The 27,972-nt window shown below is 42.1% G+C and overlaps 1 long non-coding RNA gene across 1 annotated transcript; it reads left to right on the forward strand.

The window, feature by feature from the left end:
* Window positions 1–27,356, forward strand: LOC116495282. The gene is made up of 3 exons (XR_004253937.1): window positions 1–42; window positions 25,575–25,688; window positions 27,206–27,356. It is a non-coding gene; the product is annotated as an uncharacterized LOC116495282 (long non-coding RNA).
* The last annotated feature ends 616 nt before the right edge of the window (window positions 27,357–27,972 follow it).

Raw genomic sequence — 27,972 nt, forward strand, 5'->3', positions numbered from 1 at the left:
GGCAGATGCCCTCATCCCTCCTCACGCTTTCCTAGGAGACAGGTATGTCTGGAGCAGCAGGACACCTCTGCTGCGTGCTGAGCATTGGCCTAAGACTTGCGAAGCTGTGCTGTTGTCCCTGTTCCTGCTCGTCATCTGTAAGTGCCCTGAATTCATTAGCAGCGTGTTGATGGAAATTTCTTTTTTTCCTCCCACTTAAAATATTTGCAATGCAACTTCTCATTGTGTGCCCAGGACATTCCTTGCCAATAAAGACAGTCCTCTTCCTTATTTTCTTGCTGTAATGCAAGCTTGAAGGGGAAGGACCCCTCCTCTGCCCAGAGCAGTGTGCAGGGATGTGCTACTTTAGCTGAGCATCTGGTCCCTGCATACTGCCTGTTCCCACGTATTTAATATTGCCCTGAGATGTTTTGGAGAGCTGAGAGGACAGCAGCCCAAGAATAGGAAGGATTGCATGTTTTTAAATAAAACTCACATTCCTGAAGCAGGAAAGGACAGTGTTTAAAGAACTCCCTGTACCATGAGGAACCTGACCACGTACATGATTGGCATTTGCACTGGTAATGAGACCATTTCCATCATAATGAGCTCATTACTATTTTTATTGCTATTGTATTTTGCATGTTCCACAAATCAGGCAAGGAGCTGCTTTTTATTTCCACTTTCTCTTTCTACCATGGAAATTCTCAGGGCAATCCCAGCGTCTGCATAACATGCAGGATTAACCCCTGCAGAGAAGGAGGAGAGGTAGCTGCTTGTAACTTGCTGTAGGGGTAGGAGAACTGAGTTGTGCCTGGAAGCTAATTCAGAAAGGAGTTCCCACGCTGCTCTGAGCCCCAGTGACAACATGTTTTTACGGACGTATCTGTCAGGAATGTCTGTACAAAATTAAGTCTGTTCCTAAGAGGAAGCTTGGCATATATATTAAGTTGTTAACAGTTTCTTCCAAATATTCATTTGGATCAGTTTGTTTCTCTGATATTTTGCACTATTTTGTTTTAATGAGCTTTGGATATGATAAGGCAAAGAAGTTTTGGCCTTGCAGCAGTGCTCAAGTTCCCAGTGTTGCTCAACCAGTCTGATTCACGCCCCTTGAGATCCTTGCCTTTTTTTGAGCTCCAAATGTATGTGCAGTAGGGCAGTCCCCAGAGACGGCTCTCGCTGGTTTCCAGCGATCCTGTTGGCTTGGACTGCTTTGGCCAAGCTCCATTAAAACTCTGGCTTTGGGTGTTTACTATTACCTCTTCCAGTTGGCTCCTCGGTAGCCACTGTGTAATCTCAAACTCCCACTGAATATCCAGTGCCCTGGAAAAAATCTTCTGCTAACTTCCAGGCTCAGTGATGCACCCATGCTGCAGCTCACCGAGGGGATCGAAAGGGGCAGCTCTGCCATGACCGTAGGGAGGTTCCCCAAAACCTCTGGAGTGCAAATGATACATCACTGCAAATGAGCTGCTGGAAAATCATGCTGCTTTGCCACATCACTGGCAACAGTAAGTGCAACCAGGCCAGCTTCTGATGGAGCAGAGGAGCAGATAGGGTGCATAGTTATGGAGGTGGTTGAAGTTTGTACCAAAGAATGTGTTGATCTGATCAAGAGATTCACACGTTTTTGCATTCTCTTGGTTGTTATCGGAAGTAGGACCGGTCTGTTTTAACTTGGCAGGTGGGTGAGAGATCACAGACTGTTCAGTATGGAAATGACTTTCTGCTATACTGGATTCTTAATCAAAATAACGTTACATTTCTTTGGCCTCTAGTAAGGAAGAAGACTGTTGTTAGCACCTTTTTGTGACTTCACAGAAGTATTTCTGTGTGTGACACCTCCAGACCTATTTTCCTTTCCTTTCTTGTACAATTCAGACATTCTGCAAGTCATGTGTAAAGCCCAAGAATTGCTTGAGAAAATGAACTGCCATCAAATACTAAGAAAAAAAGAAAAGTGTGTATGGTGTGTATGTCTGTTGGCTGTTGGAGCTACTAAGCTACATCTTGACTCTTGGATTTGATATTTTGATAGTTGGAAGTTGTAGCTTTCTGCCAAGTTCCTTCTGTCTCATTCATTTCCTCTGCATCCTGTGGCAGGCGAGACATCATCACTCTTTCAAGCCCAGGGTTAGGGCTGGCCTGGTTGTAATACTCTGTAGGCTTTGGTGGCATCTGGCAGTAGTACTGCCAGCTGTTGCAGGGAAGATAAGAAAGAGGAACATCAAACATCAGCGCTTTTTTTTTTTTTTTTTTTTTTTAAATTAAAAAACACATTCAGGGACTGGGTGTGTTCAAAGACTCACAAATGTATGCTGAAGGAAAATTTGGATACAAAACTTCTGTGCCTTTCAGATGAACCTTCTGCTACCTTATTCAGATAGCTCACCAAGGGCACGGGAGAATGAAATAGTATAAATATTCAGAGACAGAATTACATGCTGTATCTCCTTCAGGAATTGAGAAACTGTTTAAGAGAACCTAGAGTCTTTTTTCCTGGCATCTTAGAAATTTCTCTCTGTTGTCGTTCTTTTGTGAGCTTTGTGTTTCACTGATACTTTATGTTTAATAACATATGGAGTGAAATGGGAGAATTAGCACAAATTTAGCTTCTGGCAAGATCATCTATGCTATCTGCCTTTGGCTGGATGTTAGCAAGTGTCTTTTTGGCAGATTTCTGTGAGTGCTGTGGGGTTTGTGACAAACCCCTGCAGGATTCGGGTGGTGCACAAACCAACATGAGCTGGCTGAGGCTGGTTCCTTCTTCAGGGAGTTGTGGGAAGGAGAGGGAAGCAGACTGGTGTCCTTTAGGCTTTATACAGGTCCCATACAGCCTAAATCCCAAGGGAATTCCCCCAAAGTAACAAAAATAGTCCTCCATTAGGTTCTCCTCCATGGGGCTGCTACAAGCTCCACAAAGGAGCTTTCTCCTTCCAACTACTCTCAACATCCCCCTTGTCTCCCTGAGTCTGGTACCCCTTGGTGGGCTCCCATCAACTTGTTAGTACTTTGCCAGCCAGTGCTGGATTTAAACTCAATACCATGGGCATGGCACTATATCCATATATCTTATTCCTTGCTAGAGGTTGATATGTTGAGCTATAATACATATATAGTAACAGAGAAACGTAGCCAGGCTGTTATTTTTCAGAAACTGGTAAGCCTGTGTATGTGACTGCTATACCAAGAATCTGTGTTTGATCCCAGCTGGAATCCAGAAGGATGAGGGTGAAAAAGTCAAACTCATTTTTTGCAAACCACAAGAGGGGTTTGGTAAGGGACGTGCCAAAGCAGGAAAACAATACAGAGGAAAAAAAAATAAATACAAAAATCAACCCACAGTAGCAGATACTGATTAAATCTTCCTTTCCACTGTCCCTTTGTACATGTGTTACAGTTATTACCCAGAGTTATCCAGTCCCTGGGGTTCAATACATCTCCACTTGCAACTTAACTGAAATCTCTTGTGTCACAGAGGACACAAGAATGATGCAGGGGGTTAAAGAGGCAGGGTGGCCAGCATATAAAATAGTCAAGAATTCCAATAACTTGATGACAGTTGGATGTTATTTTTAGAATGTGATTGGCAGGTGTTGGTTGAGTAGTGCTGTGTCCAGTTAGCTCTGAGGGACCCAGCAAAATAACACTGAAGACAGTGACAAACTGATGTCATTGCTGACTGAGGACAATATTCAGGTCCTGTATGGCATTTCTGACATGCAATGATCCGAGTGTCATCTTTTGCTCATTTTTTTTACGGCTCATTTCTCCTTTCTCCACTGCTCTTGCCTCTGAGCTCATGACAGAAGGAGGATAAAATGTCAGCCCTGGATACTTCTGTGATAGTCCCTATTGTACTTTTCTTTTCCCTTTGGAAGAATGAAAGCATTTAACAGCATAGAGGTATTAATCAGTGACTGCAATGCGATATCCCAAAGCCAAGGCTCAGTGCTGACATCAGTGTGTGTTGGTGGGCACTGATTTCTCAACACCTACCGCAAAGATGAGGGCAAATGATTAAGGCAGAAGGAGCTGACAAGAACAACTATTTTTGTGGAGTCTGTGCATCCTGTGCTTTTGCAGTTTTTCTTTCATTTCTTGTCAGTGAGGGAATGTTTTGTTTCTTTCTTTTATTCCTCTGAATCCCAGTTGTGATTCAGCTATCATATCAGTTTGGATCTGGAACAGTAAAAATGGCCATGCGTTAATATTTGGACTTGACCTGATGACCCATGGTTTCATGGAAGATGGTTTACAGCTTTCATTCGTTGCATGGGCTGGCCTAATTACTGCCATTGTAAGAGCAGCAGTAGTGTTGCTGGGGTCCTACTCTGCATTTTTCATTTTGCTCCTTTTCTGCAGGTCCTTAGTGATAGAGATATTGCGATGCAGCACTTCTCAGGATTAACCTGTCACTGGTGTCAAACCAGAGCATCAAGGATATAAATCTTCCGTCAGCTTCTGGCCTCACTGCAGCCAGGTTATGCAATATGTGAAGTATGTTCAGCAGCAGACTGCTGGAAGTGGTTCTTCTGGATTCTCCATTTGTGTAATGCAGGGTGATGTGAGTATCAAGGCACCTTAATGATCTTCTCAGTTTTGCCACAGATAATCATATGCACACATACAGTGCCTTTCTCTAGAACACATCCAGGAATGGCCTGCAAACAAACTTGATGTTTGCCTCCTACAGGTAGGTTTTTGTTAACAGTGGCCACATGCACACAGCCTCTACATTCTGCATGCTTGTTTCAGCTATCAAAATCAAAACACGTCTAGAGTTCCCCCAAACAAAACAACCTCTCCAAATTGCCTCATACTGCGAAGCTAAGTCACCAACTTGAATTTCGTAGCTAGCCAACTGTGCTATTTAATTAGGGTGCCTTTCTAAACCACCTTCAATTGCACCGTTGTAACATATGGGTTGAGATTTAGCCATATGGTCCAAACACAGAAACAAAGCACAACACTAATTGTCTGAACACACAGAACCGCAGCACACTCAGGCAGGCAGAGAATAGGAAGAGATGTCCTGTTTTGTAGTAGCACCATGTTTACTTTATTATGTGACGTACACATTTATAATGAACAGAGGTCCACGACTGCAGGATCAATTCTGGTCTCTGCAGTGCAGTTCATGGTCAAGCCGAGCAGGTCAAAGCTAATGTGAGTAGCTCTAGAGGAGCAACAAGAAGTGCCACAAGATGCACATGGATATGCATGATAACCTGAGCACTTGGTGCTACCTAACAAAGAAGAGCACCAAAAATGAATCTTCTTCAATCCATGAGAGGAAGGAGAAGGAAAGCCACCTGAGGATTCCTGACTGAGTCAGAGCACTTGCAGTAAGTTACCTGGGATGGCGCATGGCTAAGGTAATCTCTCCCCATTTGGCAGGAATGGACAACACAAGCCCCGTTTATCTCCTTTACCTCTTCAGGTAAAAGTCTGGACATTTTCCAAAGGATGCAGTTCCCTTCTGCTCAGAGTTTTGACAGTGAGCGTTGCAGGGTTGCAAGTAATTTTTGCCATTTCCTATATTTATGACGGACCAAATCCTGCAGCCCTTGGCACAGCACAGTCTGCACTTACTTGTAGACACACCTTGAAAGTGGGTAGTTGTATTCAACATGGAAAAAATAACTCTCAAGCAGAACATTTCCTTTTCTTCTTTATGCATAATGCAAACATTTATTTTCTTCCAATCTGTAAAACCAATAAACTGGACTCCCTGATTTCACTTTGATATGGTAAGGTAGCAAACAGGTAGTGATGCTAACAGAGAAGAAGCTGTTACTTAGCTGAATTACTGAAAGTTTTTAAAAAGAACATGGATCTGTATGCAACACTAAGGTACATAGATCAAAAAAATGCATTAATACAAGTAGGTCCCAGTCTAGTTTCAGGTAAGATTTATGTGCTACACAGACTCAAATTTCAGATTAAGAAAATGTGTATTACTTACTTATTTTGGGCTGTGGTTATCAAAACAGCCGGAGGGTGTTTCATGAGACTGGGTGTCAGTGAATGTCTGTGAGAATTTTTTTCCAGATTTATTCACTTGAAATAGTGTCCAGAGATGCTAGTCAAAGTCAAGGGTCACCTGTTAGTAAGTATTTGTAGATCTCCCTGGCAATGATGTTAAGAACAAATATCTTAACATCACTTATTTTTTTCTATGACAACATAAACTGTTCTTCCACAGCCAGGAAGAGTTAAATGAATCTGAGTTTTAACATCAAAGAATTAGTCTTATCTCAGAGCAGCTCATTCACTTTCAACTCATATTGGAGAGTGATATAAAACACTTGCTATACCTTTCAAAAACAGACACCGTGTAAAAATATGGGATTGCACTTGAGACATTGTTTTTGCAAATCCCTGTGTATCCATGAAAGATTCTCCCTGCTGGAACACTGATGTCCTTTCCTGGGCTAAGCTGAAGACAGTAAAAAAGGTCCCAGTCTCAAGGTCTCCAGTTTATCACTTTTTTTTTTTTTTTCCCTTTGCTATTAAACAGACAGAAGTAGACTAAGGATGAAAACAGAAACCCAAGCTGTGAAGTTTGGCCTTTCAAGGTAGATTAAACTTTATCTGCAAGACTGCCAGCTATCCAACATTCAAAGGGTTATGGGAACCACTCAGACTTTGGGGCTAGAGACCTTAAATCCCCTTCCACCAGGAAAACAGTTGGCATCACATGCTGACCCTGTCGGCATTTACTGGGAGCTGCAGCACAATAACACAGCAATGCTCCGGCCATGCTGGAGTGGAGAAAACAGGATTCCTCTAGCCTTTTCTTAAGTATTTTTTTAAATGATCCATCTTTCACTCTCTTGCAATCACATTGATGAGCTTCATTTGTCCAAACAGGAGTTCCAGGTATGCCATGGAGCTCAAAAGGAAAAAAAAAAAAAAAAAAGGCAAAAGCAATAGGATTTCATCCAAGAACTTCCTTGAAATTCCAAAAACTTTCATCTCCGTATGGTGACTTAAGTTATGTAGCATCCCAGCTGAAGGACATAAAAAAGAAATGTTTTCCAGGAAAATCTGCATGCCAGCAGTACAAAACTTAAAAATAGGATACACAGGGTATATTTTACCATGTTAATTCTTACTTGTCATTGAGTCGCAGTTTTTTTCAAAAGTAAATAACGACGTGCACATAAAACATTTATGTTTCCTGCCTTGACATGTGCTGATGAAGCTTTTCCTGCCTCAGTTCCTCAGCCACAGGAGTTGCAGTTGTCAACAGATGTAGGTCTTAGCTCTGCATTTCAGTCACTTCAAGACCCTTCCTCTGCCTCTTCAGTCAGTGTGAGCCAGGAAAGTGTCCTGAACAGGACTGTTTAGCACCTGAATGTTTCACAGTGTCCATAACTGTGAGCAGGATTTAAGTTAGTAACAGGTTCCTTCCCACTGACTTGCTTCCACAGCCATGCATGGTTGTGGATTTTCTGGCTGTTTTTTGTTTTCACAGTAATGGGTTCAAATGGATCCAAACTGAGTTTATTAGGAAAGGTCACCTCCCCCCAGCAAAAATTTGCTCATCCTTGTAGTCTCTTATTTCTGTTTGACATCATCAGCAAAGCCTGAATTTTAATATTTGTTATATTTAGGACAGATGTTCTACCCAGTCAGAATCAAGGATTAGGAATTCATTTTGTAAGGCATTATATAAAAATACAGGAAAAGTTGGATCCTGGCTCCAACTCTGTAAATTCACTTGAGTGCAATTGTAAAAGCAGGACCAGAATCTAAAGAGAAGCCAATATAATTGGTGCCAGTAGATATTTTTACTTTTTTTCCCCCCCCTTTTTCCGCTTCCCCTGCAGGAGAGCTTCTGTACACAGAAATATTGTGGATGGCTCCTTTGCCAATTCTGATAGTTTGTACCAAACAAGATTACTGAGGAGCAATAAGAATGACCCCAGCTGTTGTCTGCTGGCAGAAACCTTTTAAATGGCATAAGGACACAGAGTCACTCAATAATTACAAGGAAGGAAGACCACATAGCTTAAAGTGACCAGCTAGTAATCAATTCCTGCTGTGAAAATTTTTGTCCTAACCATACAATATGTGAAGAAAAATGAGAAGCATGCATAAAGAAATCGGCATTGCTTCATAAATGGAAAAAATGAAAGTTCATTCAAAAATGAATAATGTAGCCAGCATGATAAGAAATCCCATTGTTTTAAAACAATACCTACTTTAATTGTATCAACCTTTTAAAACAATTAAGAGTGTGAGAATAATCACTTTTCCTTTCTTTGTAGTGCTTTTCAGGTGTATTTTGAAAACATTTTTTATCTGGTTTGCTTCCACAGCTTCAACTTTAAAGGTCATCTTGTTTTATCAAGATATCATTCTGTGACAGCTTTTTTAGTATTCTCAGTGGTTCTTACAGCATGCAGTGGCTGATCTTTCTTCAGAAACTGTAAAGGAAGTAAGTGGTATGTACACAACCTAAAAAGAATGGATATTCCTTTTGCATTTCAATTTAGCACTAATTAGCTGATATTCTTCACATGTGTATTTAGAACACAAGGAACAGCTTTGGCCTTTTAAGTAGATTATGCCACTGAATTTCAGGAAGTAAAACAACTCTAAACATCAGAAAGAGAGGGCACATGAGCACAATAAATTCTACAACTGATGAAATTGTGATTTTAAAATGCAGTGATATAAAGAATGACAATAGACTGAGACATCTCTGGAATGCTAAAAGAGCTCAGACTGACCACTGGTAGTGTCGCACACGAAAAGACGGTGAGATTCATCCTGTAAAAACCAAATACACAAATACTGAAATGTTCAGGATGTGGAAACAAATCACCTTTTGAGGAGAGCACGACAGCACCACTTTTTCTCAGTGGCTGCCCCCTGCCATAGGCTGCCCTGAGGCATGCACTTCGCAGCATTTCAAAAGGACATTGGCACGAAGTTTTCTGCTTAAATATTAACAGATCTCAGGTTTCTCAGCAATTTTTCTGGTTGTGAAACTTTGTCTTTCCATTCTTAAATTTACCTGCAGCAGCATTGTCTCTGCTTATAGCCAGTTCTTTCTTCCCAACACCTACAGAATTGGCTACAAGAAGGAGCAAGGCTGTGAAGAGAATGGAGATGCCGATGTCTCTGAGAATGCTGCACCTTTCTTAGCTGCAAAGAGACGAAGTGGGGAGCTTCACTAAAAACACTTCAGAGCACTGGGAAAGTTACCAAAGGAACTGTACGGAGACTGTACCATTATTATTCCCCTCCCCTTATATTATATCCTCTGTTTTCTCCCCAGAAAAGCTCTCAATAAGAGTCATAATATAATTTGTAAATGAAATGTAGGCCTGGATCAATACCTCTGTCCACGCTGCACAGTAGCATAATAACTGAAAGATGTTCTTGTAATTGTTATGAGGAGAGGGGATTGTTTCATTTATATAAGTGAAATGTGTTGTTAAGTTGTCTGATGGTAAGAGTTGACTCTGAGGTTTCTATACTCGTGGCAAAATGTCAATATTCCTAAAGCATCTCAGAGTCAGCAGTTTCAGAGAACAGGTTATTTGCAGAATAGCCTCCCAATATTATAATCCAGTGACACACAAATCTGCTGCTCCCGAAGTTCAGCACTGGCCTTTCCAAATCCAAAGTTAAATGGATTCTGCCCCAAGAGCTGAATCGTCACTGAAACTTCTGTGCTTCAGAGAGATTTGCTGTTACTGAGGAAATTGGGCTCCTACGTATTTCTATTCAATAATTTCCCAGGGACCCATCTTCAGTGCATGGTAATAGAGTATATTGCAGTGTTGTAGCTTCTGGATAGTCTAATAGACATGTGATCTTATTTTAGTGGAAACCTGGATGCTCACGGACTTGGGCAGAGCAGTAATTTGCTGTACAAACAGTCCCCCTGAATTCAATAGGAAGCTGTGCAGGCATTGTTTAGTATGTAAAAGTGTATTCAGACCTCATTAGGTTATACCAATGCATTTAGCAAAGTTGCTTTTTGATTTCTACTGCAGAAAAACTTGGGCCCTTTTCTGGTGGGCAACATGTTTGTTTTTGTTTTGTTTTAATTTGTGCAGTAGAAAAAAGTAAAAATTACATTTGCACACAGTGACTTCCCAAAACGTTTGAGGCCTTTGCCTATCTCCTTGACGTTGTGCCTGTTTGGAGGATTAATAATGATGAATAATGTCCTTCAAGTATTCATACATGTAGTGAGTGCCTTGGTACATCTAACACTCTTCCTGCTCGCCCTTCATCAGCTGTGGACCAGTCTTTGCCTCAGATCATTTCTAGTAGGTAAGAAGAATAAGTAAAGCGTATATACCCCGTAGTGTAACCATCTTCATTGCTTAGACTGTGCTCCCCTGTTCCCACTTCCCTGAGCACACTGGATACCAATGACAGACACCATTTCTCCTGCTCATTCTCTCACCGGCTTACTTTTGATCTTCCATAATTGCGTTTTTCAGGGGCAGTGACAAGTATTTACCTCGGCAGGTGAAGATTACCCTTCGCTGTTTCCCTTACACTCAGCACAGGAGCTGCTAACCTGAGCTGCTTTTCTCTAGCATCGCTATTGTACTGTGCAACAAAGGTGTCCTGTTCAAATGTTATCGCACGAACCATTCTTGCCATACTTGGGTTATCCACTTATATCAAAGAGGCCTTTCAACACATATCTACAAACCATCTCCAACAGAACCTTTCCCCAGCCCGTGACAAGTAAGAGCATGTCTTGCCTCTTGCATACTGCTACTTGCAATTGCCTGGGGTGCAATGCTTCAGGATCTCCTTGGCCTAGCTAAAGTTCAGTCCTCTGCCACTTTCCTCTGATAAGCAAGGCCACGGACCTTTTGCAGCAGCCTGGCTATTTGTAGATGCGCTGCATGGACTCAAATCCATGTGCATGCTCAGCGCTCACCAAGATAAAATAGCCTGTGATGAATTCCACTCTGAGAGCAGTAAAGAGAAGTGATGTGAATAGGATTTGGAGGACCAGATCAAATACTCTAAAGAGCACTTGAAACAGCCTGTCAAGAAAATGTGGCCATGCAGGAGCTTCGTTGGGTGTTTCTGAAGGCTCCCAGGGCTGTTGCTCCTTGTCCTCTCCTACAAAGAGTGCTCTGCAGACAAAAGATGCCAAAACAGGTCAGGTGCCAAACTCAGCTCCTGTATTCAATTTGCTAGATGTGGCTAAATAATGAACTGCGTTCATTTAGTGCAAGTCTCTCTTACCTCTCATTTGGTTTGATGTAATAGATTTACTATGGATAAACTAGGTGTAAATAGCACTTCATTGTAAGTCAGTGGTACCAAGAACTCCAAATAATGCACTACCGAGGAAGGCAGTTTTAGTCAGGTACATGTGCAAACCCCCTAAAGAAAACTAGATATAAATCTCCTACTTCAGTTGTTATGTAGTTTTTACCCCTAATCGCTAGGTAAGACTCATACTTGTTTGAACTGCCTCCTGTTTACAGGGACTTAGTTCCTTTGCCATGGCCTCAGAGTCCGACTTCACAGCAAGAACTCCTGGCCTAGCCTTCTGTCAGGAAAAGTGGAACAAGTTAGGATTTTGACAGTCCCAGGATGTTCAAACAATAGACCATATAAGTAACCACCTAACAGTCACAAATGTAAATGACGGAGTTTCACCACCTACTGCATAGCAAATGATATTGTGCTTTTTGTGCCAAAGTACACGTGAGAGAAACAGAAAGAATATTTCAAGGAAGCTGAAAAAGAAGCAGGATGTAGCCTGAACAAGTAGTGGCACCATGCTGAAAGCCTGAACACAGAACCTCTGTTGCTGAGAACTGGCTCAGGGAGGCTTACTGTTGTGGACACAAGTGCTTTACCATGTTACTTGATATTTTTTGTTTTAAGAATTAGGATTTCATGTTATTTTCAGATAGAGAACTACATCACGGATACTTGACTCTACTGTCATGTTTTTCTTCTTAAGGAAACAACAAAGTTTTGTCTAACCTGTAGGGGCAAAAAGAAGTAACGTTATTTAACACCTCAACATATCAATTTTCTATTTTTTTTGATGGGTTGACTATGATTTACAGGATTTCTTTATGAAATTCAATTAAATATAGAATTTATAATATTCATGCAGTTTCTTTGCCAAATATACACAGTGCTGATGCAGCAGGGATCTCAAAATATCAACCACCTGCTTGGGAGGAACAGAATTATGAATGCATCTCCTTAAACAATAATTCATCATACTCAGAAGCCTAAAGTTAAGCTACTCTAGAGCCAACACAGCTGCTTTACCATCTTATTTCGGGGATACTGCTGACTTACGAAGCTGGTTATCATTCTTGCAACTCATGACTAAGAATGCAGTCAAGGATTTGGAAGTTTAGGGAGTGTAGCACTGAGTGTGGCATGAAGGATCCTGGCTTTCAGCTAGGAACCCAGAGCTGTGAGTGGCACGGCCACACTGGTCATACTGTGCACCAGGAAACTAAATCAGTCAGATCATGGAACTTTAGGGAAAGCCTTTGCTTACCTCACTGAAGGCTGAAAGTAAACCTTGTAGTAAATACTTGAACCTCTACATATATATACATATATATATAGTATACATATATATACACATACAGGAGTATAGGGGAGAGAGAGATGTCCCTAACTGAGCTCAGATAAGGTACAAGCTCATGGATCAAGAACATACTTTGTTGCCTAGGGAAGGATACTCTACTCAAAATAATTAAATTAATTTTAATCCTCATGATTTGGTCATAAGGGGGCTTTGATCTCTCATAATTTAGGTTTACAATTATTATTTTTCCAGACAGGCTGTGCTATACAAGTGAGACAGGCTGGAAACACAGCTGTGCTTGGAGGACCTACATACAGTCTGGGGATATACGTGCATAGCAAAAAAGAAATCTCAGTGTTTGAGTGGGGTTCTGGGGGATTGAAAAAAATAGCACCACAGTGTGACAGTGGCTTTAAGTCCATTTTTGCTGCATGGAGGCAGAATCCTGCTGTGCCCATTCCAGTCAGGTGTTAGTCTAATTGGTCCTTTATAACTTAGATTTTACAGCTTCCCTTAGCAGCCAGGTTCACTGAGTATCCTTCATTAGGAAGCTTTTCCAATCTCTAATTTAAACCTTTACTTTATGTGGAGCCAGCACCTTTCCTTCTCCCTTTGTTGACTAGGACAATATTTCAGAAGCACCTTCTCTGCAAACTTTTTGAGTGTTGGAAGACTATTACCTTAGCTTTTTATTTCAACAGTCTATATATACATTCTCCACTTTGTTTCTTCCTTATAAAAATGAAAATTTTAGTACGTCATAATGTTCACTGCTTGCCTGGAAATGGAGATGCTCGAGTCTTTTCTGTCCCTTTCTCATTAACTAAATGCCTTTCAGGATGAATGCTTCTGTGAAGTGGGCAGCAGAAGCTTGCTCTGTCAATAAAGGGGGTGCCACAGTGCTTTAATGAATGTTGCTGAACTGTTTAGACATCCTGGAATAAAAGCCACAAGAGGAATTTCAAGTAGTCAGAGTACGAGCAAGCAAATACAAGCTATTGAGAAATATCAATATTATCTGTAGTAGCCATGCGTTAATACAACTGCTTATAGAAAAAAAAAAAAAAAAAATCAGCCTCTAGCAGGCTTGCCTTATTACTCTCTCTCCAAGTCTGCCTGTTGGGAGCATGGTCCTGACCAGGAGCTTTTCCAGACGCGTGATGGATTTGTTGGTCCAGCTCTGAAAGATGCAAGCATCTCTACGGGGCTGATTACCAGCTTGCCTTTAAAAAACACTCCAGACCAAACAGCTCAGGACTGTTTATATGAAAGAAAATCTGTGCTTTTGAAAAGGAAGAGACCGCCCTCTTATCATCAGGAAATAACCTTTAGGGTTTTAACAAATAAGGACAAGGAAGAGTGTTTTCATCTGGACTGTTATTGCCTGAAGCATAAAAATAGACTGAGGTCTGGTTGCAGAAATAAAATATATGACAGACTCAGAATGGGGTGAGAACACAGCGAGAAAACTTTAAAATTTGAGATTAGAGAAGCCAATTTGCTTATCTCTTCCAAATACCACTTATAATCAGCATTTTCACCTCATCTGCTATCTCTTCTTACCTTTTGTTTCCAAATAGTGCTGGAGGCTTGGTTCTGGGATAGTGCTCTTTGACATCAGCAACATCTGCCCTTATGTCTTCCCCATTTGACAAAAGCTCGTTTTCACTGATGCAGAAAATTAACTAGGGCATTATATTTCCTTTGTATGGAGACCTATATACCGTTTCTATGTCTGCAAACATGGTAATTCTGTGAGTGAATAAAACCAAAATCAGAGTCCTTTTGCATGATTTCTGAAGTTGATAGCAAAAACAACCATGAAAAACTCCAGCTAGAGAAGCTGTTTTAACATTGGAAAAAAATAATTCTTTGCACCAATTAGAGAGATTACAGTGCTCAAAATGATGCAGAGAACTAAATAATCAGGCAGATATACTAACCTGATGTCACTTAATCAGACAAGAGGAAGAAGTATTCTGGAGTGAATGGAAAGCAGCCTGTGGGTGCATGTTGGCTCATGGCTACATTTCCTTTTATTCCCATATTCACTGCTTTTGGGGCATTCCCTCCAGCCTCTGCTCATCAGTAGCTTGAGCATGCGTGAATACCTCCTGCAGTGGGTGGCAGGGGCTCTTGGTGGTGTATTGCTGAGCTGTTCGGCTGGGCCAGTGGCCATGAGCACTGAAGAGGCTGTGGCTGCCTGGGCTCATCGGTCTTGGGTATCGGCGCTCACCTCAGCTTTTCTGCTGGCGCACCCTAGTGAAATATTAAAATGTCAGTAGGGAAGATGTAGATTCCTGTTTTCAGCTTCACTCACTACAAATCTCTGCAGGGCATGTCATGGGAAAACAGACATGTCACTAAAGATACAGAAAGAAAGACTGCCAAAAAAGAGATTAATAATAGAGAAGCCAAGGTATCACTGCTCCTCAGAAGCTGTTCCTCAGCAAGACTTTGCAAATACTAGCCATGGTAAGGTTTTTTTTTAGAAGTCACAGATTTCACCTTTGTGATACTCATACTCTGCTACTGAAAACAGTAGTTTCCACCCATAGCTAATAAATATATGTTTGAATGCAAGTTGATCCAATGTGAATTCATGCTCAACTGTGCATGTGATGTTTGGATGTAAACATCCTTTTCACATTGTACACCACCACCTCGCTGCTCCTGTGTCTTTCCTCAGCCTTAGTTATGTATCTCTATGGTATTTTCATCCAGCTATCATTTGATAGCTTAAAATGCCTGCACTAAAATCCACTGTCTTTAAATTGGGCTGAAGATGTCAAAGTGTGTCTATATATAGTCCAGTTAAATTTCTTCGACTAAGCTAACATGCTCTGAAATGGCAGCATTTTTCCTAAAAAGGCCAAAAGGTTTTTCCACCATGCATTGTAGGCAGCACTAAAAGAAAGAAAGAGAAGAAAAAAAAAAAAAAAAAGAAGAAAAGAAGAAGCCAGCCCCAAACCTTGCCCACCTGGGGATCCTTCTGTGGGCTATTGCCTGGGATTTATTTCATCCCTGCATCAGGTCACAAGGTCTGCATTGCAACAAGCACCAGGTAGAGCACAAAAGAAAAATGCATCCCTGCTCGGAAGTCCACCACGGAGACCCTTTCTTTTTTAATGCCAAATGTGTGCTGAATTCCCCTGAATCATTTTAGCCATTGCTTTATCCTTGTCTGCCTGAAGACAAGGAACAAATCTCAGCCCATCTGAAGCATAACAGCTGCAATGACTTCAATAGAGTGATGAGTATTTGTTCCAGCAGGGTGTCTAACCCAAAAAATCTCTCCTAACTGTAAGATCACGCTGCTACTAAGCAGGCTATTCCATACCACATCATGTTGATGTGGTGGCATGTTTTAAGCAAGCACATTCAAGTAATTCATCAACAGCCCCATGATGACAGTGATGCCCATAGTCCCCTAACTCAGCCCATATTGCATCTAGTAATTGTTACCATGCTTTGAAGTCCTCCATAAGTAGATTTTCTTAGTGGCCATGGAATGAACAGATTTGTTAAGCTCCGTAAATAAGAACTGGATTCTGCAAAGGGTAAAATACCAGTAAGAGAGGAATCTTTCCAGGGATAGCTTAATCTACAAAAGGCTCACAGTAGTGTGGGCAGTGCTCTGAACCATTGCATTCTCTTAAATAAGAAAAAAACTGGTGGTGGACAAACACAAACATTTTTACTATGTCTTTGTAATCATGTTATTGAATATCTCTCTTAAAAAACAAACAAACAGATGCCATACTGCAGTAACGGAGGAACAAGTGAAGCAGCATTGTTTAAAATGTATTAGTTTTTTCTTAGGGGTGAGAGCTTTCTGTTCAATGGGAAGATTCCTACCAAATGTCCTTGGGTTTCAGTTCCCCTTGTACTTCCATTACCTGTTCCCACCATGCCCTGGCCAAAATAGGCCGCCTCCCCATTTTGTGCAAGGGCAGATTATGCAGAGGGGGTAAGAACTGACAGCAAAAATGCATTTCTGTGCATTAAACACAGCCTGCAGCCATTGGTTTCTCTCAGCATTGGATAGCAATTATTTCTGTGTAATAGGCAGTCACCCAATGACCCTCTCCTTCAGCATGCAACGCTTTTGCTGTCAAGTGTTAATCCCTTTGTTAGCTACTCAGCTGCACATTCATTTAGGAGGGCTAATGACTTACACTGTTCCTTCTCTGCATGATTTCAACAGACGTGTAATTAGAGGTGAATGGCGTCTTCAGAGGTATGGCAACCACGAAAGCCAGGGGCAAAGTCAAAGTATTTGCCTAATCTCACCATCGGTTACTTCAGTGAATGAAACCATGTGGCTGGCGGCACGCAGAGGAAAATGCTGTAGAAAAGGAGAAGCCTTTATTTAAAAAAGGGAAAGGGAAAGGGAAAGGAAAAAGAAAAGGGAAAGGGAAAGGTTGGTTATTGGACACTCAGGAAACTCAGAGATGAAAAGTAACCTGTTTCAAAATATGTTTTGTCAGGGTGCTAGAGAGCACACTGTAAGATAAATGCCAGCGAGGAGCCTGTTCTCACACGGATTGAAAAAGTATTGAAAGGTGAAAAGCTTTGTTTTAAAGTGCTGGAGAGCCTTAGTCATTAGTAGAATAACTGTGAGACCTGGAAAGCAAGAAAAACTGTATTTTGAAGGTGAGCTGAAGAACGTTTCATGTGCCTCAGCACTGGCTTAGAGAGTTGTTTTTTTTTTTTTCATGAAGGCTGTCAATGTCTGCAACACCTCAAGAAATATCCTGCAGCTCTTAAAGCGTGTGAAAGCATCCTTTTGAAGTCCAAGTGCATTTTTGTGTGTGTATTAACATCACAGGATTAAGCAGAAAAGTGTAATAGAGAGCCACAGTCCTGATGAATTTGAGATGACCAAAACCATACAAAACCAAACCTCTCAGTTCTGATTTCTAGGCATGGACAAAGGACAGAGACCGCTCCGTTTTGCTCTGAGATGTCGCTCCCTTTCCCTGATGGTGTTTGGGGCTGAGGCTGGAGTGTTGTGTTGTTGGTTTTTTTTTGTTTGTTTTTTTGTTTTTTTTTTTAAATGTCTTCCTGTGTTTTTCGTTTCCTCACGCCTGGTTTCACCAGGCAGTGCATGGCCATGCCGGGGCTGCAGACTGCTGCACCACCTCCTGCATCGTGACAGCAGCCAGGAATTTTGTCTTTCCTCCTTTTTGGAGCTTAGTGTCCCTTGTCTTCATACAGCTTATGCAAACGTGCATTATTGGCTGGTGCTGTATTTGCATTAAGTAACACTGACTTCGGTTCCCTCAGTTACACAGGAGCCAAGCAGAGTGATAGTTTTATGAATTAAAATAATACCACTACACACCTTCACTAGCACTTTGAATTCAGGAGCGTAATTTCATCAAAAAAGACAGAATAAATCAATAATTAATTAATAATTGCTTTAGACTGTTTTTCAGTCTGGGTTTATGACTTAATATCTCTCGCACAGTTGTCTGATACAATTACTAACATAATTTCATGCTTAAGGAAATGTAAGTGAAGCAACTGAATGGCAAGCTCCAAAGAAATCTCTCTCACATTTGGCTTCCCCACCTTTCTAACTTGCCTGCATGCTTTCATCTAGCTATTTTATTTGAAATGCAGCTTGTGTTTTGGATAGATTTTATCTGAGGACTGCAAGCAGCAGAGGACCCATCCCATCCGTTAGGAAGGAGGTCTGATAGTAACTGGCCATCATGACACAAACTGGGGGTCTTCTTCGTACTCATACGAGGCCATTTTATTTCCCCTGCCTTTCTTTCCCTTTAGAAGACTGCAGAACAGCCCTCCAACGATGCAGAGCAACTCAAACAGCCTCGGGTGAACTGACACATTTTGGGTTTGTCTCCCCATCCCGCTCTTTGTAAGAATTGTTCCTTGCAGGAGCACAGTGCAGCCTATGCAACAGCTGAAGCCCATTTGAGCTGCAACGTGAGCATGCAGCCACAAATGTCGCTCGTTTCCCTGCAGCCTATTGCCCATCATGCCAGCAGGGACAGACCCTTTTGTGGCTGGCAACCCTGGGTAAGGTGACTATGGGCTGCAGATGAGGCTGTTTGATTTTGAATGACTTGAGATCTGCTGGTAATCAAGCAAAGTGAATCTATATTCATGGCTATTTATTTGATCATCTATATCACTAATGGTAGTACTCACCTTTTGAATTATAACACTAATGTCTCTCTTACGTTGGCTAGCTGGCTAGCACTGCCCAGTGGTGTCAGTGTGAAAAACCCTCCATGCAGCTGCCTGCCTCACAGCTACAGATAGGCACGGACAGCTGAAACACTGTTTTTACACGTACATATTCCAAGAGCCTCAGTGGTGCTCAGCCTCACTGTGTGCCTCCAGAGTGGGAGGGAGAAGGTGCATTAATCCCATCTGATTTGAGCCGTAATGATCTTCATGAGAAAAAAAGAAAGAAAAGTCCACCAAACGCTGTAAATCTTGCTGTAGCTTTGGCCCATACAGTAAACACGTATATAGTTTTTGCTGTGGTTTGGATATAATTGAATTGAAGTTTGTTGGCAGCAGCCCACACTTGCTGAATGGTTCACACAACCTGAAACCAGGCAGCTTTGCTTGGTTCAGGTTTAATCATGAATGGTTCACAGCCTCAGTAATGACTCATATTCACTAACTATCCCTTATATGAGATGTGACAAAAGTGTATTTCAGATACACGAAGCATAATTATTTAATGATGAAGTAAAGTTGATTAGGAAGCCTTTAAGCTATTAGGCTCTTGGTAGGGTATTTTGCCTTCACTGAATAAATGAACATAATTTAATTCTTAAAAGCTATACAGCTCCTGCTGGCTCTGAAAATGATATGTAGCTAACAAGTTAGGTTTTTTCCTATTATAGAAGTCTGTATGCTACAACAAAGAGCATACAGAATTCAATGTATTGCCAGGGAAAACTATTCTTAGTGACTACCCAGGCTAAAAATGATAGAACTCATATATCCAGTAACAATCATGAACCTGACAAATCAAGCTTGTAAGCCTGTGGTGTGATCTGAAAACCTAAAAAGCTTCCAAGAAGGATCTCTGGTTTAAAAATACTTTCTTTCTGGATTCTCTCTTTTTTTTTTTCTTTCATGAGATGTGCAAGACAGAACAGCATGAGACCAGCAGGCGAACGGCTGTGCCATTGAAGGAATATATTTCTATATTATGTAGCTGTGTTCCAATTATGAAATTGATCCATGGATAAAAATCCCTTAAGGGTGGCTATTAATGAGATTGCCTGCTCTGAGTGCATCCAGTAATAAGATTAGGTATGCATTTATCCTGAGCAGAGATAAACCAATGACAAGTTCGTGCCAAGATAAGACAGTTTTGAAAGGTAATTAAACATGGGACATAATGTGCGTGCATATGTCTGTGGGAGGTTGCAGGATGGAAAGTCTCAGTTTTCATCTGCAGAAGTGCTTCTAAGTGTAACAGGTAGGGAAAAACAGGCTTTTCACAGTGGTGAGATCAAACTTGAGCTTAAAAATCAAAATATTTGAATTTGGATTTTACAAATCAGCTTTAGGAAATGTCCAGGGCCTCTTTGGCTTTTCCTTCACTTACAGAAAGCTTGAGAGCACCCTTGACAATTACCAGCTGCCCAGCGAGCCAGGACTCTGTGCCACACTCTTAGCACGGTGTTGCTGCTACGTTCTGCAGCGCCCGAGCAGCGTCTGGGCTCCTCCGCAGCCTCCTGCGCTGCCTGCCTGAGGCAAGCCAGATGGGCGCTCTGAGAAAACAGATCTTAAGTATTTCCTGCGGGATTTGCTGCAGAAATACCAGCACTGTAGTCACGGCATTGCACGTGGGTCACAAAAGCTTGTACCAGGGAGTTAACCTGGGTGCTGAGGTGGCACTGGTGGGGCGGCCAAAGCAGCACAGAGCTCAGCACATGCAGATGTGCCCATAAAGGCCAGGGCGCTCAGCAAGAGCATTTCTGTCCCCACCTTATGGCCAGTGTGACAGCTTGGTTACTCATCATGCTCCAGGAAGACAGCTGAAACATCTCCTGAAACCCTCTCTTTTTACAACGCTAGGACAACATTTCTCCTTACAATGCTGTCATTATTTCTTCTCTCACTCAAGATGTGTTTTGGTTGTAGTATCTCCAATGACTGGTGCAATTTTCTGCAGGTTGCAGAAAAGCCAGAATCCCTCCCCAAGCAGAATTTACTCCTGTACATAAACAACTCAAGCTTGGATCAATTTCTAAATTACCAAGCTGATTAAATGGACCCTAAAACCCTGCCTCTGCTTGCCACACTTCGTCTATCTGAACCAGAGCCAATTAGCCAGAGCCTCTGCCTGTGCAACTCAACCCCCTGGGCATTGCTCTGGATATTACAAGGCATAAGGTAAAAATGTGGAGAGAGAAGACAATTATAACCTATTTTAGACTGGTCTCTGGGGAGATAATGGACAATGACTGGACTATAAAGGCTGGGAATGAAGGTGGGTACCAGTATGATTTGTGCTTGCTTCATTTTCTGCCCAGTCAGCTCGAGGCTGCTCTGCAAGCACAGAGAGCAGCCCAGAGGCTCCCGTAAAGCACATCAAGTGCTAAAGCCTTTAAGCAGCACTGTACGAAGAGAACAGGGAGTGCTTCTAATAATGTCTTAGGATATTTGGAAGAACCCTTAATATTAACAATAGTTCTTAATGAGAGAGTATTTTTTAAAAGTACATGCTTCAAAAATATTGGCATTTCAGTGGTGTGTGAAAATAAAGGGAATTAAGTTGTGCAGGAAATTCCCTTTCCTCATTTTTGAAAACATGAAAACCTCATATTCAACTGTAGTGTCAAACATTCAACTTTCTTAAATTAAATTACTTTAAAAATGTGGATATTTGACATTTCATCTAGGTGTGCTTGAACTGAATAAATAGGTTTTCACTATGTATTCACAGACCTCAGTGGGATGGCTGTAAGGTTTTTAAATATCCACTAAATCAGTATTCTGTCCACTAAGTAGGTAGAAAATGTGACTGAGGAAGTCTCGAATGTAGCTGTGTGCTTTTAGGAGACTTTTGGTAAGAAGTTGCAAAAAAACATATGGTCTCAATTAATAAATATATTTAGCATTTTTTTTCCTAATTTATTCACAGGTAATTATTTGCTTAACAAGCTCAAAGTGGGCCAGAATCCAGTTCTTATCTGCCATGGAAAGCTGTTATATTTCCCTCTCTGTCAAGTAAAACACCAGGAGCCTTTCGCTGGCCTATCTCATTTGAGAGAAGCTGTGCATATGGCCAACCCAAGCTGCCCTACTCCTTCTCAATCAAAAATAATTCAGAGGCCTACCTTTCCGTAAAAAAACTTACTAAAAAGTACCAAGAAACTAAGCAATTCTGGAAAAAAAAAAAAATGGTTTAGCTGCTCCTCCCATTAGGCTGCTCGCTCCCTGCCAGGACAGCTGGTTCTTCTAAGGCTGTCCTTTTGTGTCACACATGGCCAGGCTCAGTGCTCAGCAGCGGCATAAATTCTCCTAATCAATACTCTGAAGCATCAATTTTGTCTTGCTCTGGGGGTGCTGTATTCAAAATTTAAAAAAAAAATAATAATCTCACTCCTAAATTAGCAACAGAGATTTACTAGTTGGCTGCAAGACGTCTGGGCTCTTTCTGAAAACTCTGACACTTTTCTATGTCCTTCCTTCTCTGCCCCCTCCAGTAATCAGGATCCCAAAGTGTGTTTTCTGCTGAGGATTAAGCCATGACCTGTGCATGATTGCAGGAAATAAGCCTTTAAAATATGCCTAAGTGCTCTGCTTGTTTGAAGTTACTGATCCTTAAAATAGATGTCTGAAAAATTGTGTAATTTCAAATGTTTCTGCAGATATTGTTCCAGTATGTGTAACAAGGAGACACATCAAGCCAAGTTACATCAGTTATGCTCCATTATATCATGAACTGAGCTAAATGAATCAAAATATACAGTAATACTTCAAGTGAAAATGCAAGCCTTGTACAGTTTGTTTCTTTCCCTAGATACTACTTAGAGAGCATTAAAATACCGAGTGTGGTGGGGGGGTAGCATTTTAGCTATTTGCCAGAAATCTTCTCACCATACAGAGTATTTCATGTATTGTGAGAAAGGATGAGTAATTGCTCCCTATTCATTTTCTTGGTACTACTCAGGATTTGACAGCCCACTAGGATATCTTCAGCTACCAAATGGTCTGACACTGGTTCATCTCAATTCGTATGGATCGATTCTTCCTTCTAGCTCCCCCTTGTTTTCCTGCTCTCCATAGTTTTTTAATCAGAAGTGAGGGGCTGCAAGCTGGTACACCACAGATTGATTTAACTGAAATTAAGAATTGCCATTGTTTTATTCTTTGGCACTTTCTGCTTTATTTCTAGCATGGGGCCCCTGGTTGATGGCTACTGAGCTTCAAATCACTTTTGTGAGGATGATGTGCAGTGACTCCAAGCTCTGTTTCCCAAACAGGTTTAGGTTGATATAGCAAGGCCGTGTAGACCAAAAACCAGCTGAACCAGCACAGAAACACAGGGCAGAGAGCTGTTTCTTCCTCTCTTGTGGCTCAGTGCGTGGAGAAGTTGTGGGAAGCTCCAGAAATTGGGAGAATGATGAGAGACTAACACTTCTCATGGAAGCTGAGTTTCCACTTGTTTTGTGATCTCTCTGCTCAGAGATGGTGGGAAAATACATATATATATATATTTTTTTTCCCCAAGGACCTTTTGCCCCTATTGAGATATTTGTCATCAAGTGCCACCAGTGAAAGGAGCTGATGCTTTAGGAATCCTAAGGTACTCTGCCATTTATTGGCTGCTGCCTGCTTGCTCAACTTACAGGTGAAGCTCTTTCGTATGTATTGAGTATACGGATAGTAGTGCTAGAGTAGTATTGCTCCCTTCTCATTAGTCTCTCAAGGCAGAACATCAGTTTGTCCTACTTCATGCTACTTTAACCCTAAGCAAACCACAGAATCCCAGAATACCCCGAGTTGGACGGGACCCACAAGGATCATTCAGCCAAGATAAGTTCAAAGTTTCACCTTTCCTGAAGCACTCAGCCCTCTCATGCCTGTGTGCATACAAGCTCATGAGAAAAACATTTCAGGCTTTTCCACAGTGATGATCAAAGCAAATCACAAATGCAATGGACTTCAAAGAAAAGGGCAATGGCCCAAGCCTCACTCTGAGGCAGTGTGCACAAAACTGGCAGCTACACCACCCCAGGGAGAGGAGAGGAGCTGAGCTCTGCTGCAGACCGGTTTGTTTTTGGTCTCATCTACTGGCAAAGAATGGTCATAGCCGTGAGAAGCCACAGCTACAGGCCACTGTGGGCCACCTCAGAGCCCCACAGCAGTAGTTCAGATGCTGCACACTATTTGCAATGTTATTTGCATCCACTAATGCACATCACTGACAGAGGAGAGAAGAGGATGCACTGCTTGCACTGAGCCAGCACTGGCAAGCCGGGAGGTGAAAACTCAAGAGTTTCACTTAGGAGAGCTAAAGCCTCCATTTCTGCACATTGTGGTGCCTGCACAATCACGGAGAAATAAATCTTGGTTAAATTTTTGATGAGCCTTCGGCTGCTCTAAATAATTAACTAGGACTTCTCTCATTTCAACACGGGTGCAACTTTTCATGTTTCAAACGCTTCCTGCCTTAATCCCATGGGAATAGCTCAAGTTATTCAGGTCACTTCTTTTATTTATTTATTTGTAGCATCCCCAGTCGAAACACATATTGAACCTTCATGCAGGGAAGGGAGAAAGCAGTTTCCTTTTGATCTCACTCCAGGTAAATCCCCAGGGGAGCACGTGTCTCGTTTCCAGTAGCTGAATAATAGAGATTGATAGGTTAATCAGTTCCAGTACAATTTATGGAGTAATAGTGTGCGCTCATATCTGAAGTTTTGACATTCCCCGAGTCCAGGATGTTTCAAAGATGATAGTGTGGGACAGCATAGGGTAGTTTTTGAAAGACAGATGCATTAATGAGGATACCCCTGTATCCCCTCATGTAAAACATGGCAGACTGATCCCACTTTTGACGTGCTGACTGTATGACAGGGTAAGTACTGAAGTCAGTCCTGTTTCACCACCATGTAACGGCACAGAAGATGAGGTCTTAAAAACACTCATTCTGTCCCTCCATGAAGTGTCAAAAGGAAATCGGATATTGTTTTACGTGGAAACCAGGCTATCTTGTGAGCATATAAGTGGGCATTAAGTGTACTAAATATTGGATTCAGGACTGTAATGAGGGGCTTTGATCTCCTATCATAAGACTCAAATGTGAAAATTGGACTCTGAAAGCAGATTAGTAACATAACGCCTTCCTAATGACTCCATTCAATTGCCGTTCAGAAAGTCACAAGCTGTGCCTGGAGTCACGTTAAAAAAATAAGTAAAAATACTAATAACAGCAAAAAAAAAATCATCAACACCCTGCAATATGGAATTAGCAGTGTCCAGTCTGCACCTCCGGTTTTCTGCTAAGGAAGGCAGAGACATGCTGGTGCAGTGGTGAAAATCTGGCTTCACATCACATTTCAGCACAGCTGCCCTGCAGCCCCTCGGCACTCACCCTGATGGCCTCTGGGCTTCAACACCCCACCCACGAAAAAACCTGGGGCTGCCTGCATCACTTGAAGGCATCGTGGGCAAACAAACAGCTCTAAAATTGCAGAGGGCTTCAAGAATATTAGAGACATAGAAGCTGACTGCATTTTCAGCTGAATTTCTAACGAAGGCCTACCTGGGGCTTTCCAACTTGTCAATAAATCCAGGATTGATGATCTCAGGCCGTGCCATTTTGTAACTCATTACTTTAGGCACCAAAGCCAGGAAGCTCTTCTAGGCCTGCATGACTTTCTTTTTTCCACAGGTTGTACAGACCGTATAAGCCTGAGCCATTTAGTTATTTTGCAGGAACCTTGGTTACTGTTGTTCAGTAGTTAGCGTAAGCAAGTTTCTATACACACTGCTTTCACTAATTTGTCCCCTTTTGCAGAGAAAACTGTCATACCGGCTAGATTTGAAATGCACACTGGCTGAGAAGAAGCCTCCTGAGAAGTGGCAGGTTGAGGGCAGCGCTCCGTGGGGAGGAGAGCACTTCAGGCTGAAGGTAGGTGCTCTCGTGTTACTGCAGTGAGGCTGGCAGAGCCACACGGTGGTTGAGCTGGAGATGTACAAGGTTTTCTTCAAAAAACGTCCTTTGGTGCTATCAAGTTCTACAACCAGTTTCACTCAATTGCATATGTGTGGATAGCCACGGGTCAAAATTAATTCCTTTTTTATTTGATGGTGTTGTTGCCAGTATGAATATTTAGCCATAGGTACTGAAAGCATCAACCGTGACCGAGAAGATCAGGAGCAACAGAGCTGGGTACAATAAACTGCTGCAGTCTCAGTCTCAGCAGTTAAGTTTCTTTACTCCAGCTGAGCATCGACCCATTAAAAGCTGAGTCAGAAGCACCAGCTCGCAGCAGAGGCACTGAGGCTTTCTTCTTCTGCGAGCACTGCACAAACACCGGGTCTGAGCCACTCGCACACCACGCTGCTGCAGACACAGAGGTTGGCACTGACTGCACAGCCAGGCAAAACGCTGCCTTTTTTCTCTGGCAATTCATCTTGATGGCAGCCAGGTGTGTCCACCTTGGCTGGGTGGCCAAGCAGCCTCCCAGTGCTCAGGACCTGAATTTGGCCTAAGGTCCCTGCATTCATTTTGTCCTCGTGTCAGACACTGTGCTTGGTCACTGAGGGCATCTGAGACTCCCCCGAGGTTTCCGTCTTCCTCATGGAGAGAAACTAAATGTATTTGGAAAGCTGGCCTTTAATCTGCCTCTGCTGCAATTCTCAGTCCTCTTCTTGTTGCCTTTCTGTGTCTAGCCTAGTGTAAACATCATCTCCCCTCTGCAGCTGCTCTCTCTCAAGCTACGTGCTCGTGGCACGATAGGACCCCCGATGGCATTTAAGAGCCAGTGTAATCCGAAGAAGAAAAACAAACCTCCCCATTATCTCAGCATCTACACTATTCAGGCTTTTTCAGCTTAATTTTTATACATCCCCACACGATAGTTCTCCTACCATTTCTGCGGTCTGAGGCTGATGTAGATTTACGGTTTTGTCATACTTTCTATTTCAATGCCTCTTGAGTGTGATTTATTACAGTGACAGACCACACTACAGCTTGCAATGCAGGGCTAATTCATTCCCACTTTTTAATACAGTTCCTCACATCATCTCCAGCATTTGGGAGAATATATATTTATTTTAATCACCGTGTGCTGAATATGTAATAGTTTTTTTACCTAGGTGAAACTTCCTTTTAATGGAAGCTGGGTCATGAGAGAGCAATTATTTGAGTTACGTGCACATTACAGGATAATTTAAAATCAGCTTTCAGGTCAATCTTTTTTAATTATCTATTTTATCAACTGTTTTTGACTAGCCATTTAAATAATTGTGTTTGCCTAATACCTGGAAATGTAATTGCTTTTAGACATCCTTATTCTGATCTTGGCATCAGTGTCTTCTCTGCATACTGCGCATGTTTGCACCTGTCTGCATGGTGACAGATTTGTGATGACAGCTTGTATAACTTATTTATAAAATGATAAATTATTTTTGAATTTCTTTAAGTTCACAGAGTGGAAATATGGAGAAACACCTGCTTGCTGCAGAAGGCTGAACAGGATCTGCTAAGTCAAAGGGAAACTATGTGGATTGGCGAAGAGCACATTTCAAAAGAAACAAAACCCCATGGACTATCCTTACGCTGGTCCACGTTTCAGGGAGGGCTCCCTGGATGCAATTTTTCAGTTGCAAAGTCCCTGTTGCTGGAGCCAGAGTTCCTGGGGAACATTCCCAAAGGCTGTGGTCCACAGGAGCCTCCCCTGGAGCCAGTGGGGAGAAATGGTCTCCTCCTGGGGTCTGCTCAGAGCATGAACCAAGTGGAAGTACTTTGAGAGCACTCCGAGGCCAGCTGGAGCCAAGCACCTCCCATGCAAGCACGTCTGCTCTCCCATGTCTGTCCTGTGAGGGAAATCCCTCCTCACTGTCCTTCCCTTTGTGTGTACTTGAGCAAAGACCGCAGCACGTGGCCCAGTGTTGCTTCCATCCCAGCACTAAACATGCTGTCACTGTAATTGCAGTAGGAGTGTCACTGCGAAGCCATCTTGTTAACATAAAAGGATTGGTTCATCAGCAGGCGGTTACACTAGGTAATGGAGCCTAGGATGTCCAGCTGATGTACTATAGAAAGAGTAACGAGATCCTCTGGTAGCAATTAGTCCTCATTCCCAGCACTGCAAGCAGGAACAAACAAGTGAATTGCTTTGTAGGAGCCATAAGTGGACAGAACAAATACCACAGGCACAGACTGCACCACACAGCCGGATAGCTGGTAC

Source organism: Aythya fuligula, chromosome 15 (genome assembly GCF_009819795.1).
Source record: "Aythya fuligula isolate bAytFul2 chromosome 15, bAytFul2.pri, whole genome shotgun sequence".
Taxonomy (NCBI): Eukaryota; Metazoa; Chordata; class Aves; order Anseriformes; family Anatidae; genus Aythya; species Aythya fuligula.